This window comes from Choloepus didactylus, chromosome 5, assembly GCF_015220235.1.
Source record: "Choloepus didactylus isolate mChoDid1 chromosome 5, mChoDid1.pri, whole genome shotgun sequence".
Lineage (NCBI taxonomy): Eukaryota > Metazoa > Chordata > Mammalia > Pilosa > Megalonychidae > Choloepus > Choloepus didactylus.
This window is the reverse complement of record NC_051311.1, coordinates 32,009,346-32,031,816: the sequence shown is the minus strand read 5'-3', so window position 1 is coordinate 32,031,816 and position 22,471 is coordinate 32,009,346. Positions and strand designations below refer to the sequence as shown.

The 22,471-nt window shown below is 40.3% G+C and overlaps 1 long non-coding RNA gene across 1 annotated transcript; it reads left to right on the top strand.

Annotated features, from left to right (window-relative positions):
• Positions 1–5,973: 5,973 nt before the first annotated feature.
• On the top strand, positions 5,974–18,148 carry LOC119533875. The gene is made up of 4 exons (XR_005216922.1): positions 5,974–6,009; positions 6,485–6,806; positions 8,757–8,870; positions 17,975–18,148. It is a non-coding gene; the product is annotated as an uncharacterized LOC119533875 (long non-coding RNA).
• Positions 18,149–22,471: the final 4,323 nt, after the last annotated feature.

Below are 22,471 nucleotides of genomic sequence, written 5' to 3'. Positions count from 1 at the left end.
TATAGGAGCAAAACAGACCTGTGTACAGGTAAAGCTCACTTTGGCTTCCTTAAAAGCCAGCCAGTTCTTTATCTTAAGTATTAATTGGCATAGAATCAACAGACATCCAAGAGTATCAGCACCACAAGAGAGAAAGATCATGATGAGTAAGAACTACTTACCCTACAGGAAAAAGAGGTAGTTCAGGGATCATAAGTTAATTTCAAAAGAAAACATTTTGAACTATCCTTCAAGAAGATGCTGTAATTTTAAAACAAATACAAGATATTATGAAACAGTGAGAAAGTGTATTCAGAAATTTAAAAAAAGCTTGTAAAACAAACAAAAAAGGAGTTGAGAAGCAAGTTGAGGAAATTTTCAGAACATAGAGCAAAATAGAAAATATGGGGAAAATGGTAAAACACAGAGAGGATCAATCCAGGAAGTAAAAATCAGGCTAAAATATTTCTAGAGAGAGAATAGAGAAAATGAAGGGAGAAAATTATCAAAGAAATCATATGTGAAAAATTTCAAGGGCTGAAAAGAAACACAGAGTTTCAAAGCAATAGGGGCCAGTGTGTGTCCAGCAGTATGAGTGAAAACAAACAAACAAACAAACAAACAAACAAAAACCCCTACACATCCTGGTGAAATTTCAGAACACCAAGGATAAAGAGCTTGTAAGGAAGAAAAACAGATCATCCGCAAAACTATAATGAGACTAGCATCAGTGTTTTCATAAGCAACCATATAAAAGTAAAGTATGATTCAAGTCTAAGGGTAAAGCAAACACATTTATCTCCCATGGACCTTTCTGAGAATGCTACTTGAGTATATACTCCCAGATGAAAGTGTGAGAAACAAAAAATAGAGGCAGTAACTTAGGAGTTCAGTGAACATACATTCTAGGATGATGTTATGCAGATGTCTTGGCAAAAATGGAACCCACTTAGAAAAAGAAGTCATTTGGCTTTAAGAAGAATATCATAAAAAAGAAAAATAGATTATGTAATCAATAGTGGTGGCATGGTAAAGAATAATTGCTTCTTTTCTAAAAAAGAAAGTTCTGTCAGTTAGAGTTCTTTCAGTTGCAAATAAAAGATAATCTGTCCCAAAGTGGTTTAAGCTGAGTTGATTCAGAAGCTGAAAGATGTTATCAAGGACCCAGGCTATTTCTCTTCCTCTGTGCTGCCATCCTAAGGGTGAGGAATTTTGTTCTTATATTGATCTCCTCATGGTTGTGAGGTGACTGTCATGGTTGCAGGCACAATGCATTCAAACTGCATTCAAAGACAGGAAGTAGGAAAGATGAGGATGGGTGGAGAAGGTCTTTCTTTTTGTCATGGGAAAAAACTTTTCCACTGACTGACACCAATCATGAAGCATCTTATGAGGCTTGGCATATTGCCGCTTGAATAAAATCATAGATCTGGTCAGCCAGAACAAATCAAGAAATTCATGTTCCAGGTATGAAGGAAATAAACATGTGGCATGGTTTTTAGCAACTGGTGGAGGGCAAGGAAAGAGCTGCAGCTCTTCCAAAATGTCACTCTCAGTTGCTCTCCAAAATGTCACTCTCAGTTGCTCTGAGGTTCTTCTGACTGTGAACTCCTTTATACGACTCCAGTGATCCAGTTAATACCCACCCTGAATGGGCGGGGTAGCACCTCCATGGAAATTATCCAATCAAACATTTCACTCACTGTTGATTGAGTCACATCTCCACGGAAACACTCAATCAAAGAATTGCAATCTAATCAACACTAATACGTCTACCCCCACAAGACTGCATCACAGGACATGGCATTTTCTGGGGGACATAAAATATACAAACCAGCACAGAGGATCTATTCACTCTTCATGCTAGGAACGTTCTCCTTTGAGTGGCAGAAGGATCCTAACATTGGACATGTAGAGAATAAAATTTTACCATACTGCTTGGCTATGATGGGAGCAATATTTCTACAGTCATAATATTATCAGTGGCATGTATTGTTTACCATGTATTTATCTTCTAGAATCACCTTAGGAATAAAGCCTGGAAAGACTTAATTACATTTTCAGAACAGAATGTCAATGTTATTATTTCCAACCATGTGAGATGGTAGAAGGAGAGAGCAGAGGAGGGTGAAGGGAAGGATTAACCTGCCACCATCCTTGTTTACATAGTGCAAAGTCAAGAGATACCTCTAGAATTGATGGAAGAAATAAAGTATACCATCTAAATTTATAAAGGTAAGCAACAGTAGAACTAAAAATAGTCATCTGGCTATCACATATTGTCGAGGGGATAGTGAGAAGAAGCATTTCATATTGTAGAATCAATAAATAACTTATAAAGTTGATGAATAATAAAAAAGAGTGCCAGTCAGGATAGACAAAATTGTGCTGTGTAACAATTGAAAAAGTAACTTAATATAACAAAATTTATTTTTAGCTCATGTACATGGAATGCAGGTCTCTGTTCATCTTAGTCATTCTGGAATATGTGAGTGCTGAAGTGAAAAAAATGACACCAAAGGCTATGCACTGCCTCTCACAGGCTATCACTTGGAAGTCATACAAATTTCTTCTGCTCACATTTAATATTTTTTAATTCAATTTTATTGAGATATATTCACATACCATGCAGTCATACAAAGTGTACAATCAATTGTTCACAGTACCATAATATAATTGTGTGTTCATCACCAAAATTAATTTTTGAACATTTCATTACCACACACACAAAAATAATAAGAATACAAATTAAAGTGAAAAAGAACAATTAAAGTAAAAAAGAACACTGGGTGCCTTTTTTTTTTTTTTCTTTTTTGCCCCCGTTTTTCTACTCATCCATCCATACACTGGACGAAGGGGAGTGTGATCCACATGGCTTTCCCAATCACATTGTCACCCCTCATAAGCTACATTTTAATACAATCGTCTTCAAGATTCATGGGTTCTGGGTTGTAGTTTGATAGTTTCAGGTATTTACTGCTAGCTATTCCAATTCATTAGAACCTAAAAAGGGTTGTCTAAATTGTGCGTAAGAGTGCCCACCAGAGTGACCTCTTGGCTCCTTTTGGAATCTCTATGCCACTGAAGCTTATTTCATTTCCTTTCACATCCCCCTTTTGGTCAAGAAGATGTTCTCCATCCCACGATGCTGGGACTAGATTCCACCCCAGGAGTCATATTCCACATTGCGAGGGAGATTCATGCCCCTGGGTGTCAAATCCCACGTAGGGGGGAGGGCAGTGATTTCACCTGCCAAGTTGGCTTAGCTAGACAGAGAGGGCCACATCTGAACAACAAAGAGGCATTCAGGAGGAGACTCTTAGGCACAAATATAGGGAGGCCTAGCCTCTCCTTTGCAGCAACAGTCTTCCCAAGGGCAAGTCCTGCGGTAGAGGGCTCAGCCCATCAAACCACCAGTCCCCTATGTCTGTGAGCACAGGTAATTTTACAGGGCAACTGCCATGGCCATGACTAACCATAGGAGTGGTAGGAAAGAGCAATCCTACTGTGTGCCTTGGAAAGAACAGAATCTGAATATATGGAAATAGCCCTAATGACTAATCTAGGATGTAAGAATACTATTTACAGTTATAAGGTAACTTCCAGAAGAAGTGGAAACAGAATTGTTACAAGTGGTTGTGCCTGTGGGGTGAACTAGGGGTGAGGAGCAGTGAACTGGGGCACTGTTGGTTTTCATGACAAGATCCTGAACTATTTGATTTTTTTGGTCCGGTTTGTTTATTACTTAAATAATAAATTTAAAAATTGAAAATAAAATAAACTGTGTCTGCTGCTTCTCTAAATGACAAAGTCAAGTCACCCTGGAGCAGAATCTTTGTTCTGGAAATGCCACTTGAATGATCTCTCTGTTATCTAAATGTAAGGCAAATCGGTGCCCACTGGGGGAAGGGCATGGAAGGATTTTCTGTGTCTTTGCAAAGGCTGCTCCCCTTAATTCCTGTTGACAGAGAGAGCTCAAAAGTCTCTGGGGAGCTGACAGGTAAATTTACACAGAGGCCAAGGAGACCCCAGCCCTTTCCTTTTTGAGGTCTGACATTATCAGAAATGCTCTGATAAATGGAGAATATTCCAAACCCAAACGAGAGAGATAAAAGAGGTCCCCAAGGGGAAGCTCTCCATAAGGACAGACTCTGGCAGAGCCCAAGATTGAGGCTCCCCCCAAACCTGCATCAAGCTACCCTGCCATGGGCCCCCAGCAAGAGTCTACTCACCGTGGTGGATGAGGACACACTGGCTGTGCAATACACCTTTCCTGAAGCAGCTTTGGGTGGTGTGGTGAGATCAGCCACAGCCTGAACTAGGTGGGGACAGGCCTGAGGAGGCAGACCAGTCTTCTAGGAGCTAGGGCTTTTTTTTTTTTTTTTCTGTTTTAACAAAAACTCATTAAGATGTTGATGTGGATTGAATTGTGTACTCCAGAAGTGTGGACTCATTCCTGGTCTTGGCCACATTCTGGTGGGTGTAGACTCACTGTAAAGAAGATCTCCTCAAGATGGTGCTTCAGTGATGGCTCTCTGGGCTGCAGGTTTCAAGGGGTGGCTGGGCCCTGGGCTAGCTCTAAAGCTCATTTGGGGTCTAGCACCTTCACTGGAGGGCAGAGAAGGCAGCAGACACAGTTTATTTCATTTTCAATTTTTAGAATTGTTATTTAAGTAGTAAATAAATAGGATCAAAAAAAAAAAAAAAAGTTCAGGATCTTTTCATGAGAAGCAATATTAACAACATTAGCTCATTGCTCCTAACCCCTAGTCCTGGTGGTGGTGGATGGGGAAGGGTGCAGGCTCTGGCAGTGGATTTTGGTTTCAGAGGCAGCCATGGGACACAGATTAGGGACCTGTGGTGCCAAGGGAGGTGGTTTGGGGCCATGGCAGAAACGTGAGAATGAAAGTATAACTTGGCCTCCCTTCTTTTTTGCAAGATTCCTTGGATTTTGTGGTATCTTGGCCAGTCATACCCTTATCAGGGTTTGGCAAACTGCTGCTTGAGGGCTGGATCTGACTTGTTGCCTTTTTATATTGCTGGTGAGCAATATAACTTAAATAGTTTTTGCATTTTTAAATGGTTGGGGGAAAAAAAAGAGGCCTAATTTGTAACACTTGCAAATTACATGAAATTCACATTTTAGTGTCCATAAATAAAGTTTTATTGGAACACAGCCACACTCATTTATTTACATATTGTCTATGGCTGCTTCTGTGCTACAAAGGAGGACTTGCAGACAGTAGGGCTCACAAAGCCAAAAATATGTACTCGTTGCCCTTTCCAGAAAGTTTGTTAATCTTTGCTCTAGAAGCGTTTTAGAGGTAGAGTCTGCTCTCCAGTCCCCACTCATATCTGGATTCATTCACTCTTTCATTCATTCAGCAAATGTTTAATTAGCACTTACTTTGTGAAAGAATATACTTCTCTGGGACTGTTGGGGATACAAAGATAAGAAAGGCAGGTCTTGGTGACACTCGGTAAGTGGTTAAATGGTGGCTCGAGCCCACCTCTACTGATTCAAGTCTAGGGCCCCTCCCGCAATTCTGCCACTGCCTGTTATTTAGCATGGCAATGGGTTCCTGAGGCCCTTTTTGACCTATAGAGTGAAACAAGTTTGACATTAGACCATCTCCTTTCTCTAAGAGGGGTGACACCAGAGTTGTGGGATGACGCGTATCAGCCCTCCGCTCAGGTGGGTCACACTTTCCTTAGAAGATCGCCAAGGGGCCCCAGGTTCCCTAGGTGGGGCCCACCTCACCTGTTCCAGGCTGTCTCTCGCTACCTAAGGAGCTCCTGAACACATGAAATACACCCAGCAAAACAGTCCCCCAGGGCCCCAGCCTCCCTTCAATGCACAGGCATAATTTAGTTTGTGAATATGAAATGGAATTGTTCATGCACAACTAGGGGAGAATAGACCCCCATTGTCGGACTCCATCCCATGGCACCGAATTAATTAACTCTGAATTTTGCAGGGAACAGTCTTGCGAAGGAGCACCCTGAGGGCTGCGATGTTATCGGAACTGGGTGAGCCTGGGTGGGAGGGGATGGCTGCCCAGCTGCTCCAAGCAGTCCTTTTCCGACAGAGCCTTGAGCTTTGGCCACACCTCAGGAAAGGGGGGTTAAAAATGCTTTGAGGTTCACCCTGTCCAGTGTTCTATTTCTAACACATGCTGTGTTAGAATGATCTTGTGGGGGGCAGAATTGTCTTCCTGCATATCAACCTTCCAATATTGGGGACATCCTCCAAGTATTCTCTTCCCCCTTAAAAGAATTTTGGGGATCAGTAAAACTTTAAAAATTAATAAAAAACATGTATTCGTTCAGTCTGCTTCTTCTCTTGGTGGGGGAGGCATGGGGAGATTAACAGGTTTCTCAGGCATAGACGGGATCATTTCTGTCTGTTTACCTCCTGAGCGAGGCATTCACAGGCCTTTATGAGGTGTCGGAGTCCACTCTTCCAGCTGTGTCTTTCTAACTCCCCCTTCTCCCCTCCCCACAGCTCTCCCAGATGCTCGCTCGGCCCCAAATGTGCCTCCACGTTGTGATTTGGTGTTGGGCTCAACATGTCACTTGGCCTAGAATGCAGCTTCCTCTCTTTCTTCATCTTATCCTTCAGGACCCAGTGGAAGTGCCACCTCCTTCATGAGGCCCTCCTAGCCTGCCAAGGTAGCCCCTCCTCAGAGCGTCTGGAATACCAGACAGCACCTTCCACGGAGCTCCAGAACCATGCACTGCAGGGCCTCGCTTCCATATTTTCCTCTTCCCCTTGGCTGTGTGCAGTTGAGGCACAGGATGGAGGCTCCCACATCCCTACTCTACGGGTGAGCTCACTGAAACTATTATTTGAAATGGAAACTATTATTTGAAGAAGCATCCTTAAAGTAAATAAGTAAAGAGAAGTCGCTCAGGTGTATACTAAACATCTCACTGTTTTCAAATGCTGCAATCTTGAGAATTATTAGAAGAGTAAAACGGAATCAGATACACCCTTAGACAACTTGGTCTAGAATGCTTAAAAGGCCAAAAAGATTAAAAAAGAAAAAGAAAAAAACAAAAAACAAAAAACAGCTCACCAGAATGGATGCCAAAGTCCTCTGAAGCAAACGGGTTCTAGGTGGATTGACCCTGCAAAGCCCTTTCACAGGTTATCTAAGCCTCACACCAGCCCGTGAAAGCAGGTGCTCATACCTGTTTTGCCAGTGAGCAAACAGGTTCAGAGACTGAAGTCATTTGCTTCAGATCTTGGATGACAGAGATTCAGGCTTCTGGGTTCCAGAACACCATTGTATCATCCTCTTCCTGATACCACCACATTCTTTAGGTGCGATAATGGCAGCTATGGTATTAAGGAGATTTGGAATTATATTTTCCCTACTGTTTTAGATTTCCCAAACAAAAGAGGCCCAGCATTTCTGTGTCTTCGGTGCTTCCTCACAGCCTTTGCCTCTCTGCTTTGGTGCCAGGGAATCATCCTGGGGTACTAGCATCCTCTTTCTTTTGACTCTGAAAGAGCCATGTGAAAGGATAAGCTATGCATTCCTGTTGATCTATATTTGTTATTTCTGGACAATTAGCCAAGGTTATCATTTATTGCTGAATTATAACCTCTCAGTTTAGAAGCCTGGCACATTTTTGTGTGGAACTTTCACTGAGCCCCGTACAGTAAAATCTTTTGAAGAACAATATCAAATATACCCTCTTCTCAGTGAGCTATTGCATATATTTTATTTACAGCTTCACATTTCCTTGGTTCAGAGGATAATGTTATTTTTGTCCTGAAAATTCAGCCTTCCTATTAATAACAAATGCAAACCCATGGCCATATCCTGCCCCTGTTCCGTGCTCAGATCGATGGCAGGATATAGCTTGTGCTGTATTTGTATTTTCTTTACTGATAAAACACTTTCTTGCACATAATATTGTTTAGGTATGATTTTTCCAGAGTGCTTGAAAAATGTCCCAATGTCTTTTTTCCCCTCTGGCTTGGTTTTCGCTATGCAAAAATGATTCACAGGAATTTCAGTCAAATTTTAGACAGAATCAGAATTTTGGATGTTCTAAAAGGTGTTAGAGTATCTAGTCCCATAGCCTCATTTTAGAGATGAAAAGAACTAAGGTCCAGAGAGCTTAGAAAGCTTAAGCTCACCTGGTAGGTAGAAGAAGAATTAGTGCTGGAACCCAGGTTCTCTTTTCCCTGTTTGAAATTTTTTCCTTGCTGATACTTCCTCAATTAAAACAAATAGATCTATTGAATTTGCTGCTCCCTTATTTGGAAATCTGTTCCGTGAACCCCCAGTCAACCGTCAAATGTTAAATGATACAAACTCAATGCATCGAAAGTGAATTGCTTGGATTTCTACCAACCTGGCCGTTACATTGGCAAATAGAAGCTCCTTAATTTTTCTATTGGTCAACTCAGAATAACTTTTATCTGGTAATTGCCCAGCTATCCATGTTATTACTGGTATTGGCATCGCATATGTGCATGGAGCTGAAATTGATCGACTATACTGCTGCATCAAAGAAGAAAAATATGACCATACTTGAAGAATCTAATTAGATATTTAAGAAAATAGCAGCCCTCCCCCATTGTCCTCCAGAGTCTTTTTTTTTTGTACAATTCAAATAGGAAACAATCTTGAAGCAATCTGAAAATATGCACAAGCCCACTGCTGTTACCCCGAGCAAAGGAATATTGATCTTGCACTGCTTCTATTGATTTAATGTCACCTCTGTGATTTAATCATGTTTTCTTTCTTATCTGTTTGCAGACTTTCTTCTATTGTCTGCCACGAAGCAGCCAAGGCCTTTCAGTCTCTGGAGCTGGTCAAAATAACTTTGTTTTCCATTTGCATTGTTTTCAAGAAATGATTAAACTGCCCAAGGTAGGATATCGGTGGATAATGTCACACAGAGTGCATAATATCATGTGAAATTTCAAAATCTTAGTCTAGGAGTCCTAGCCATGGTGCTGGTGTGGATAGGAGCACAAAGACTTTGCAGAACCTTCTTCCTTCCTCTTCAGCTGCTAGGGAAATGCTTGCTTCCTGGGTGATGCCTATCATGCCAGTTCTTTTTCTCTCTGTAGATGCAGATGGCTATTGTTTACTACTTCAGAGATGGTCCAAGGTAAAAGGAGCAATACAAAGCCATGTCCAAAAGTAAAAGCTGATTTAGATTTGTGAGGGGGCAGAGTATGTGGCTTGAGATGCACTTCACAGAAGATTTTGAAATGTGCTTTGTTTTAATATAGGCTTTTGGTTTCTAGGATGAATTTTATACTTGATGCCAGCATTTCAGCTATGAATGGTGGCAGGCAGGCAGCCTGATGATGGCAGACCCTGGGGTGACAGCTGCTGGCAGCTCTCAGGCCCTGGTTTCCTAATGGAAAGAGCCATCCATGAATTCTGGCATTCGACCACTGAGTCTGTTGCTCCTTGTCAGTGTGTGGGAAGAGAAAATGATTCTGAGATACTCAAGTACGTGTTTGTTTGTGTAGATGGTGTGATTTTCTTATTTAGAATCTCCATAATTTGAAAGCATTGCTTTTAGATTTTAAAACAGTGCTATATATTTCTTAGACACTTTTGCTTTTTAAAAAAGTTTTTCAGAAGAAATCAGTTTAGGAAAAGAGAGAGAGAGGGAGAAAGAGAGAGAGAGAGAGAGAGAGAGGCCCCACCCTAGTAACTAGTCAGAGTTCTCTATGAATGCCAATAAGGAATGGCATGAAAGTCAAGTACATCAACAATTTAGCATGATCCATTGTCCTGGTGGTGGATTATTGGATTATTTGCCGGCTCTGACTATGCCTGACTCCATGCCTTTGTTGGTGCTGTTCCCTCTGCCCTAAAACCCTTCCCTGTGATCTCTATCCATTGAAATCAGGATCTGGCTAAAACACCATTTCCATGTTGACCGAAAGTTTAAATACCAACCCTAAACCTTTTGGAAATTAAAAGTCTATCCATGAGATAAATTGCATTAAAGACAGAATAAAAATGTCACTTACCTTTTAGTTAGTATTGATGAGGACCTTGCATATCAACTCTTATGGAAGCGATCAAAACAGTATTCATGAAAATTTAGAGTGCTAAATTCATTCATTACTATCAAGAAAACAATGTAAGTAAATATGCTAAGTGCTCAAGCAATTAAAAAAAGACAACAAGAATAAACACACATGCAAAACAAGGAAAGCTAGGAAAAGAAAATGAAATATACAGAAATCAAGCAGAAGAATAGTAAAATGGATTTTAAATCCATAAATTGGTTGTTTGATTTAAAAAACACCACAACACGAATAAATATATCCCAAAAGACAAATAAAGAAAAAAGAGAAAACACAAGTGCATAAAATTAGACATGGAAAAGATGTGAGCATAGATATGAAGTTACTGAAGCAAAAATGAGAATAAAAATGTTTGCAGTACTCTGCTTGTAAGTTTGTAGATTTTTATAAATTTGATTATTTTCTGGAAGATAAAGACTGGCAAACTGACTCAATAAGATTGACATCCATGGAAGAAATTGTAAGAGTTGTCAAAGAATTACCACCAAGACAAGAAAATAATAAGTCTGGGACGTGGTTTTAGTGACAAGTTCATCAAACTTTCAGGGAACAGATACTTTTCATGTTATATAAACAGTCATAAAAAGGCCATCCAAGGCTACTTATTTTGGAAAGTTAGTATAATTCCGATATGAATGGTGATCAAAATTGTATGAAAAATTTCAGACCAATCATAGTTATGCATATAGATGCATTTAATCGTAAATAAAATGCTACCAAATAAAGCCCAGCAAAATCTTGAAAAAACAGTACAACTGAATTTAAATAAAGATTTATTGCAGGAATGAGATGATGGTTTAATATAAGATACTATTAATATGATTTATCGCATCAATAGGCCTAATGATAGGAAATACATATTTATTCATCTTGGCAAATTTCCAGAAGACATTTGGTTAGATTCAACTCTATTCATGATGAAAATGTTTCTGTGAAAATTGGAATAGAATGATTCTTATTAACTTGATAGATATTCTGTCTTTTACACTGAAACCTAACATCAAACTTCAGAGTGAAATAATTGAGGCATTCTTGTTAAACTGAAGAATGAGATAAGAAAATCCTTTTTTCCCCCACTTTAGCGTGTTTTAGACAATGTAATAAGTCAAGAAAAACATGAGATAACATATTAATTTCCAAAGTACAGAGAAAAAAATCATCATTATTTGTAGATGTTTTGGTTGTCTACCCAAAGAACTTGAGAGAATAAGTAGGAAATGCTATTGGTACTATTAAGAGTTTGAACTAAATTGACCAGTTACAACATAAAAACATAGACCAATGGATGATCTGAACATTAAAAATAACCAGGCTGAAAACATAAGGGGAGAAAAGATCATATTCATTACAACATATAAAATATCTTGGAATAAATTTAAGAAATTTGAGAATACATTTAAAAAATTACCAATTTTTTTTTCATTTAACTAAATGGAAACAGATACCATGTTCCTAAATGTAAAGACTGGACATTATAAAGACACTTTTCCACAATTAATTAAAAAATATAATGCATTTCCAAAGTTATGTCAGAATTTTTTGAAGCTTGATCAAGTCATTCTAAATCAGAGAAATAATAAATGGGTGAAAATAGACAAAAGTTTTTGGAAAAGAAAATTAATGATTGGTGTATTTTCTATACCAGATGAAAGGTATTATTAAGAAATTTAAATCAAATAGTGTGAAAATGGTGGATCAAAGGAAAAAAGAAAACTAGAAACAGATCTAATATCTAAAAATAATTAAGTAGATGATAAAATATACATTCTACATCAGTATATATGGTGTTGGGACACTAGGTTAACTATTTGGAAAAGAAGAGTTAGAGTTCTACTCCCTAAAGACAACCAAAATAAATTTTATGTCGATTAAATAATTACATGTAAAAATAGTATTTAATGCAAAAAAAGTCTTGGAAAATATTCACATAGGACAAAGAGGTAAAAACCCTTAAATGTAAAAATGCTCCTAAGGATCAATAAGAAAAGGTTGAATATTCAAGTAGAAAAATGAGCAAACAGTATCAATAGACAATTCACAGAAGACAAATGGGCCAATACAAGTAAGTAAAATGTTCAACTGCATAAGTCATCAAATGATTCACAGTAAAATAAAAAATATTTTTCGAGTATTAATCGGCAGAGATAAAACAATGAGATAAAACTCACCGGATTTGGCAAAATGTTGAGCAATACAAAATACTCTCATATACAGCATTGAGTATATGGCTTCAGGTTTTTGGAATCTATTTATCAAGATTCTAAATGTTTAAACCATTTGACCCAGCAATAGACCTCTTCTAGGAATTTATCCTAAAGAAATAATAATTACTTTGCACACAAATAGCTATGTATAAGAATTTTTTTATTTCAATATTGTATATAATACCAAAAGATTGGAGACAACATAAATAACTAAAATAGGGAATTGTTCAATAAAATAAACTCTATCCATGTAGTGTCATAATTTTGAAGACTATCTCATGAACTGGAACATTTTCATACTGTAATGGTAAGTTACAGAGCCATTTGTAAGAAATCTTATAAACTTAATGTTGCAAAATAAATGTTATATATACATGAATCTTTTTGAATACACACACATATGGAAAAGATTGGAATGAAGTACACAAGATAGTCATTGTTTAGCTCTAGTTTTGGGGGTGGGGTGGTTAAAGGTGATTAAAACTACCTTCATGTATTTTCCAAATTTTGTACAATGAACATAATCAGGGGGTGGGGGGTGGGGAAGAGATACTATGAAACTAAAAGGACTTTACAGACTGAAATGGAGAAAGGAAATGGTATGAGAGAGCCCCTGGGTAATTAAATGAGTTCGGTAGTTATTTAGCTCTTTTGTAGTTATTTACATCCCAGTCTGGAGAAGAACTTTCCAGATATTATGCCCGTGCCACTGTTGAGACTTCTGGAAGTGAAGATATGTGCTAGAAGATTAGAATTGGGCATACATTGCTCCATTTACTCAAGCCATAAGGTCTTGTACAGTTGTTGAAATTTGGCCCCATTTGTAGAAGAGGGTATTGCAATGTGTGGGAGATTCGGAAAGGAACATCTTTTCCCTCCTATTTCCAGTTCCTAGCTCTAGCCTTCCCTGAGCCTGTGGCTCTAAGTCATGGCCATGGAGAGATCTTGGGCTTAGCTGAGCTAGTTCTTCCAGAGAGTAAGGGGTTTCCTTGGAGAATATTTTTTATAAACTTGGACTTCAAGAAGGCATGAAACCAGCCAGAAACTGATCAAACCAAATTCAGCAGATTATGTCTGGACCTGGGCCTTTTAAGAACAATTATTAAGCAAACTAGCCTCAGTTCCAAGAAGAATGCATAGAACAGAACAAAAAGCTATATAAGTAATGAATCGTAGTATGGTAGTCAGGAATGGGGGCTTTGTGGTCCATTCCCAACTCTACCACTTATTAGCTGTGTGACTTTGGAGAGTTACTTAACTTCTCTGAACCTGTTTTCTCATCTGAAAAATATGCATAATTACAGAGGCTTTCTCTAAATGAGATAATTATGTAAAGTGCAATGTCTGTCTCTAAGTGAGCACTCAACAGATTTGCTTAAATTGTTCTTATTGTCATTATGCTGAAAAAGATATCCTGACAAAATGAACACAATAGCTGTCTTCAGTTGCTTGAAGGGCTGTTAAATGAGAGGAGTGGAACTACTGGGCTGCTCCATCAGGCAGAGCCAAGGCCAGTGGGCCAGTGGATGGAAGTCGCAGTTAAGGTGTCTGGGGATAGAGTGGGATGCTAGGGAGTAGTGAGTACATACTTACTCCAGGTATTTTTATTCCAATGTAGCATTTCTAGAGACTAAACTTGAAAAACAGCACTTTGTTTCTCTCCTCAAAATGTACCATTGGAGACCAAACAACCGTCAGTCCAAGGTGGTCCAAAAAAAAAAAAAAAAAAAAAAAAAATCACCTGCATTGGGTAGGAATTGAACTAGATGGGCTCCAAGTTCCTACCATCTCTAAGAATCTGCGATTCTTCCTCTTACATTTTCTGTGACTTCAAAATTGAATAACAGGAACAGGTATTTATAATTATGTCCCTGAAGTGCCTTCTTTTTATTATTATGCAAAAGGAGATATCTCTCAAGCTTGCTTTCCTCATTTAACTCTGTACCATGGAGAGTGGGCCAGCTCAAGCCCTCCCCTCCCCCAGCTCACCTTGACAGTCACCTCCCAAATTGACACCACTTCCCAAAAAGTTTGTTATATGCTTTCAAGAAAACAGTTTGTTATTTGTCTTTGTGCTTTGTGTCACTAAAGAGACTTTGGTCACTAAAGAAAAAAAAATCATCTTTATGCAGTCATTTGTAGTCAGATCCACAGGATCTTTTTGACATGTTCTGAATTATCTTGATGATTCTACTCCAGCTTATAAGGGGCATATAACTTGATTTTAGGATTTTTATATTCATCCTTGATAAATTTCATTTTGTTAGTTTAACAATATATTTAGACTATTTCTACGGTTTTAAAATTTTGATTCAGTCATTTGAATATTAGCTGTATCTTCAAGCTTCTGTTGGCCTTACGTGTTAATGGATCACGTCTTCTACATTGATGCAATGTTGAGCAGCACGGTTCCAAGGATGGTGACCAGAGATTGTGCTCCGGTGGTCCTCTTCTCTCCTGCTCACGTCTCTACTTTGGCCACCTGAATATTGTGAGGCATTGGGTTCTACCTGTGGATAGCCTAGAAACTGTGTAATTTAAGTTAATCCACAATATGAGTTAAAATGACATTTGTCAGCTTCTTAAAAGTAGGATGAAGAAAGGGTGTGGAATAGAACTCTGGTTATTGAGTTTTGTGACTGTAGGTATCTGGACCAAGGGGAGCTGTCTCCTGGATGTAGACCTTCTTAGGGACTCTCAGGGGCATCTCACTCACCACTCTGGGAATTTCATGGCTTTATCAACTTGCTTCTTTATCAGCTTTATTACTTTATCAACATTCTGTTGGTGCTTTCTATTCCTTGCAAGCTCACCACAGACATCTGATGGAGCCTAAGGATAATAGTCAACCACTAAATAGACTTGTGTTACCCTTGGCTCTTCACACCAACAGACCTACACACACTTCAAGCACAAATTCTGTGTCTTACAAATAGTATACATGTGGCATGACTGTAAAACAATAATATGGATGCTATAAGCCATACAGAAAACCCTCCTAGTAATTTTATAGAGACGTCTCATACATATTTAAGTTTATCTGCTAACTGACAAAAATTATATATTGGGATAATTTCTAAAGAGTGAGCTAAAAATAATGATTGCATCTTAAGTACTCAGTGACATTATGGTGTCCATTAGCAGCCCTCTGTCTTCCTGACCTCTAGAAATTCAGCAGAGCAATTTGAAGATCTGAGAGCTGGCATCTTTAGGAGCCAAGGTCATCTTAGGATTTAACTTCACACTCATTTTTTCCTAGGCCCCCACTTTCCTACAACTTCTCAGAGATCCCAGAACCCAGAAGGTTGGTACAAATTAGGTCATATCAAAGCGGGCGGTGGGGAGATCAGTGACACGCAGGGAACCAATCAGTTAAATGTGAGGGTGAGCGTTTGATTTGTCTCTGGTGTTTGGAACCTTGCTCTCCTCTCTAACTTTGAAAATGAATTTAGTTTCATCCCTTGGAAGCAATTCTACCCTCTGGGATATGGAATCTGGTGGGACGGAGGCGCTGACGTGTGCTCTGCCTGAGAATCTTAGTGCACTTTGGGTAGTTAGGTCACTGGGAGAATTCTCAGTTTGACCCAAGCATTGTATACAAGTTGCCACTGTCAAAGCACTTGGAATATTGTACTTACTTCACAGTAAGTATTTTAGTCATGTCTCCATTGCCAACACACCCAGAAAACAGTTTGATCTCTCATTCAGCTTGCATTAACCACTCTTTTCTTAACTCCAAAGTAAGTAAGAGAAATCCTTTTCAGTTCCTTGAAATGTCTCCATACTCAGAACGGTGCTTGCCTAGCCTCAAGCAGATATCTGCAATTGCAGGGTGGCAACTCCAGCTGCCCCTCAACCCCCAAACACCCCGTTCAATTTTGTACATTGGCTTTTGCAAACCTACTTCTCTGGCAAACAAGATTCTCTCTTCTCATGTGAGAAAGCATCATTATTGAAACTAGAAATTCACAAAAAATCAGATCCAATCACATAAAAAAATCAGCATTGTTGTCATTGCAATTCCACTCCCCCAAGCCCCCCAGAATTCTGGAAAAAGGACAAGTGTTTCCAGTTGTGTCATTTGTGCTGACCACACATTAGAGAGGACAGAAGTAGTCAGAGCTTTGATTTGGAAGGTGAATTAAGGAACCAACACATCCTTATTGAACAATTACTATATTGTAGCCACTGCCCTAGAACAATATGGAGGTCTCCCTTCCTGTTTTTGTTGGGAGGATATTATCTGTGGCTCACGTGAAAGGATAACCATCCAAGGCTACAGTGGTTAGTGCCAGGTGAGTGGGCAGTGAGTCGGAGCTGGGGAAACTCTGCGGAGGGGGCTGGTGGTAAGCCTGGGTTTCTGGAAAAGGTGGATGCATGCTAATTTAAAGTGGTTCTTCTGCAGGAAAATTTTAGATACCTGTGTTCTAGTCTTTATGTTACCTTTCACCACCTTTGTGATGTGTGCTTGGGTAGTAGGTCACCAAACCTCTCTGGGCCTCATGTCCCTCTGTTTTGAGAGCTGAGTGTGAATTCAGGGTTCAGCACTGATTGGCCACGTGACTGACAGTGGACAAGTTTCTTAGCCTCGCAAAGCCTCATCTTCCCCCTCTGTAAAATGAGGGTCACAATAGTAATTCTCTTACCTGATTAAGACACATGAGATAAAATATCATACAGTAAAGATGAAATAAAAGGTAGCCATTATTATTCTAAGTAAAATACAGGTATCAGATCATGCTGCTTCTAAGGACTCATCTTGCTCTGATGATTTTAAAGTGAGTAGTGGTGAGTTCCCATCCAAGCACAAGAAGACAGGCGGCTTATTGAAAATAAAAAGCTCTTCCATGCCAGGGATCAGTCTCAGAGGTGGGGACTGGGAATAATTCCTGACAGTCACATGTGACCTGAAGGAAGTGGTGACTTGAATAATTGTATACCATGTGCAATCCCCCAGTCAACTCAAGAAATAGAGTGCTGCTGTCTCAGCAGAAGTTCCCCTCCCTTCTCTCTAGAGGTAACCACAATGTTGACTTCTATGATGAGCCCTTCCTTGATTGGCTTTTTAGTTTTCTAGCTATATATGCATCTCAAACAATGTAATTTAGGGTTGCCTACTTTGAACATTATACAAATGGAATTGCACTGTGTATATTCCTTTGAGTCTTGTTTGTTTTGCTCAACATTATACTTTAAAATTTTTTTTTTCAATTATTCACATACCATACAGTCATACAAAGCGTACAATCAGTTGTTCACAGTACCCCCATATAGTTGTGCATCCATCACCAAAATTAATTTTTGAACATTTTCATTACCACACACACAAAAGTAATAAGAAAAAAAAGTAAAGTGAAAAAGAACAATTAAAGTAAAAAAGATCACTGGGTGATCCCCCCCCCCCACCCCGTTTTTCTACTCATCCATCCATACACTGGACAAAGGGGAGTGTGGTCCATATGGCTTTCCCAATCAAATTGTCACCCCTCATAAGCTACATTTTTATACAATTGTCTTCAAGATTCAAGGGTTCTGGCTTGTAGTTTGATAGTTTCAGGTATTTACTGCTAGCTATTCCAATTCATTAGAACCTAAAAAGGGTTGTCTATATTGTGCGTAAGAGTGCCCACCAGAGTGACCTCTCGGCTCCTTTTGGAATCTCTCTGCCACTGAAGCTTATTTCATTTCCTTTCACATCCCCCTTTTGGTCAAGAAGATGTTCTCCATCCGACATTCCCCTTTTGGTCAAGAAGATGTTCTCCATCCCACGATGCCGGGTCCAGATTCCTCCCTGGGAGTCATATTCAACGTTACCAGGGGTAATTTATCCATTTTGTTGCATGTAGTTCTAATTTGCTCATTTTTGTTGCTTTATAATATTCTGTTCACCAAAATACACCATAATTTCCTTACCCATCCATGGTTAATGGACATCTGATTTAGTTCTAGTTCTGGGGTATTACGAACAACACTGATACGAATGCTCGTATATGTCTCCTGTGCACATGCCCTGGAATTTCTGTAGGTCATATTCTCAGGAGCAGAATTGCTGGGCCATTGGATGTGCATTTCTTGAGCTTCTTTAGATAATGTCAAACTGTTTTTAAAGCGGTTGTACTAATTTACACTCTGCGATGGGTTGTGTTATTATTTAAAACTCATTGGATTCCTCTTTGTGAGAGGATTATGCACTGCACCCTGTTGGACTCAGGAGTGGCTATGTGGTTTGTCTGGGTCAATGAAATATGAGTGGAGGTGGCGTGTGTCACTTCTGGATGGAAACTTTAAGAACCAGCATATTTTCACTCTGTCTTCTCCTTGCCTTAGTAATCATGGAAGCATATACAGAGATGGAAATTTTGTCAGTCTGGGTCTCTGAGTAATCACGATGAGCAGAACTCTTTTGCTAACTGTGATGGTCCTGAAGTGTGAACAAGAATTAAAGTTTGATGTACTAAGCCTCTGGGATTGAGGGTTGTTTGTTACTGTAGCCCAAACCAAGTATATTCTTACTAGTACACACTCCTACCAGCAGGGTATGAGAGTTCCCATAATGCAACTTTTACTAATGATTTTCAGTCTCCTTTTTGGCCTCTCTCACTCCTGTTTGTGTTTCTGGTATAGGGTGGCCCCCCAAACAGTTAGCAGTGGTAGCCCTTTATCATCTCTTCTATGTACCACTCTTTCCTTCTGTTCCAGTTTGTTAATGCTGCTGTTATGCAAAATACCAGAATTGGATTATCTTTAAAAAGAGGATTTATTAGGTTACAAATTTACAGTCTGAAGCCCATAAAAGTGTCCAAACTAAGGCATCAACAAGAGGATACTTTCAATGAAAAAAGGCCAATGTTCTGTTAGCTGGGAAGGCATGTGGCTGGTGGCTGCTGATCCTTTGTTCCTGGGTTCTGGTTTCAAAATGGCTTTCTCCAAAATGTCTCTGGGCTTGTCTCTCTTAGCTTCTTCAGCTCCTGTGCATCTAACCATCTGGGCTAGCATCTCTAAATGTCTCCAAGCATCTCCAAGTGTCAGCATCAGTGTCAGTGTCAGCTCTTAGCTTCTCTCCAAAATGTCCCTCTCAGCTGCTCTGAGCTCCTTCTGTCTGTGAGCTCTCTTATAGGACTCCAGTGATTTAATTAAGATGCACCCAAATGGGTGTGGTCCTCATCTCCACGGAAATAATTTAATCAAATGTTCCCACCCTAATCAACAGACTAATCAGGCTGCCCCCACAAGATTGCATTAAAAATATGGTTTTTTGGGGGACATAATATATCCATACCAGCACACCTTCTTTCTCTCTTCCTTTCTTATTGCCTTTCATTCTCCTGCCTCACCATTGCTTTAGACCTCCCACTCCTGTGAGTGAAACCCATGCCTAACAAGGAGAACCCCATTAATTCTAGGGAATGCTATGTGTGCAATATCCACTAAGCAATGCCACTGCATGAGAAGAGACCTGAGTAAAGCTGGAATGAGGGTGCTTTAAGAAAAAAGTAGAATTGAAAGAGGCTTCTTTTAGAGCTGGAATAAGAGCAGCTTATCAGTCCCTGACAGGACATCACCAGGAAGCCTGATGGCTCACCTGACATTATGGGGTGTATCTTCTATTCTATTCCTGCCAAAATTCCTCTCTGATTAGGGAATAATCTAAAGAACTGGATTTTAAATGGCAAGTTCTTAGAGGCCAGACATTCCTGGAGGTGTTATGAGGGGAAGAGGTTTACTTGGCTTGGGAGGTTCTGGGGTGCTCAGTAAAGGGGTTTCCTGCTTGTTGTTTCTCTGGTTTAAGGAAGACTTCTTTGGTCCCCACGTCGGCCTTGCCCTGTACTCTGTGCTTCCCTGCTTCTCTCTGCCTAGAACCTGGGGATTCGCTCTGCGAGCCTGAAGCCCGAGATAGCATTCAAATAGTTGGGAGCAAGCAGTTGTGTAGCAAGGACAAATGAGGAGAAATATCAGTCCTCATCCACCACAGTCATGGGGCCAGGCGGCCGCCCACAGGGAGTGATTCCGTGGCTCTGGATACACTGCGATATTTGCTTTAGGAGCAGAGCTGGAAACCCTGGGAGACAGTCCTTCCAGGCAGGCTGCTTCCCTCCTGCTTCTACGTTAACCCTCCGTTCCAACTCTGATAATGAATTCGCGTTGAGAGACATTTTTTGATAAAGAACAAAGACAATGTGAACTTTCTGTCTCTATCAAGAGGTGATGTCCTGGGGCCTGGCCCCTTTCAGGCCTCTCCACAGGAGATGGGGAGCTGAGGCAAAGAAGCAAACAGGCAAACTTGCTTGGAGATGGTTTCTAAATGGAGTTTTGCCCTACTTAAAAAATCACCACTTGCATAATGATTTTCCTGATTTAGTGACACTCTGTGGTACAAGATGCAAAATGCTTAGGTCATGTTTTGCACAGTTAGAGAGAACCAGAAGCCCGGCCGAGCTGAGTAAGTGGCAGTCGTAGGTGGGGAACGCAGGCTGGCCACCCAAAAGGCTATTTGGAGCCGTTTTATGGCAGCAGGAGGAATTTTCTTCAGGTTATTTCAGCTCTGGACTATTTGGGGCTTAAGCAGCCACACCGGCTATTTGGGCACTTCTTCCATCTGAGTCAGACCCGGCTCTTGAAGAAGGCAAATGCTTTGCACCTGGGTGTGTGTCTATGGTAGCTGAAGTCTGCATGGAGACTGTGGCGATACGGAGCTGGGACCAGCCTTGGGGGTGCTGTTTACTGGATTCTACGGTTTGTCGGTCTAGCAATCAGAGAGGTGTGTTGAGCATCTTCCCTCTTCAAAGTTTGTTCGAGAAGCTGAAAAGGATGCAGAAGAGAGGCAGGAGGCTGTCCCTGTTCTCAAAATTCTGGCATTATCACTGGGAGAAAAGGCAGGCTGACCTAGAGAGAAACCCAACATTTCCAGGTGGTTGGTGCCAAAGGCTCTAAGGAGAGACTGGTTCCTGGGAGCTGGGCTGGGTGGCAAGCTGGGGACCCTGACAGGGGTGTTGAAAGATGTGTAGGATTGAGATTGTACCTTGGCTTCAACGTGGACAAGTATTCTCCTCGCATAGGTTTTGGTTTCTTCCTCCTTTGTTTTCAGCCCACTGTGAGCCTGTTTGCCTTTTGGAAGACCCAGAAATGATTCCATACTTCCAGTTGGTCCCCAACCCACGCTTAAGGGATTTTCTTTTTTTTTTCCTGAGGGTTCACTCCCCAACTTTGCCCTCTCTTTGGTTGCTGCTCCACAGAACTGCTTTGTTCTACATAAAGCCCTGTTCACTGTCCCACCATTGTGGACAGATAACAATGACTTACATCAGACTGAGTCACAGTTGACGGGGGCCGGGCACTTCCCCTTCCCTTCCAGAAGTTGTGAGCTCAGTCAGCCTCCCATTCTTGATCTCCAAGGAATCTGGGCAATTTGATTTGCAACCCTCTTTTGACTTTCTTTCCTCTTTCTTTCATTGTTTCTTTTTCTCATTCTTTCTTTTTCATTCATCCATTCTTTTTTTCTTTCTTTTTCTTTTTTTTTTTTGTGTCAGGGAAGGTGCAGTGATTAAGGAGGTAAGTAGACTTGTCAGGTACTCACAGTTGAAAAACTGACTGTCTCCTTGATTCTAAGGAGGAGAAAAGAGTGAGACCTGTAACTGCATGTTGGGCAGAAGAGAGGATGTCCTCGGAAGATGGGTGCTCAGTTCTGCTTCCAGAACTCTGCTGACTGCCATGCGGCTTCAGTTAGACTTGGCCCTATGTGGAGGCAGGGTGGACATTACCTGTTGTTTAGGGTTGGAGCTGGATGGCCAGTGAGGGGCTTTGTTCTGGGTAGGAGACTAGACTGAGTGAATCTAAGATTCCTTCTGTTCTTCTCATGCCAATAATCCTTGGAAGGATGTATTACTTGTTCCTGTTTCATAGTGAAGATTCTCTGAGGAGGTGTAATGTTAAATCCCCAACACTTCATTCATTTATCCCTTCATTACTCATTAATATTTATAGAGCAGCATAATCTGAGTTTTTTTTTTTTCCTAGGCACAGGGATATAGTGGTGAACAGAAACACCTGCCATCATGGAGCTTATAGCCTGCTAAGGCACACGGACATTAAGGAAACATGGCTAAACATAAAATAGTGGAAAGGGCTCTAGAGGAACATAACTTGGCTTTACGAACAAGAACCACAGGAAGAGCAGCCTCAAACGGAAGGTTCAGGCTGGGGGATAAATCCTTTC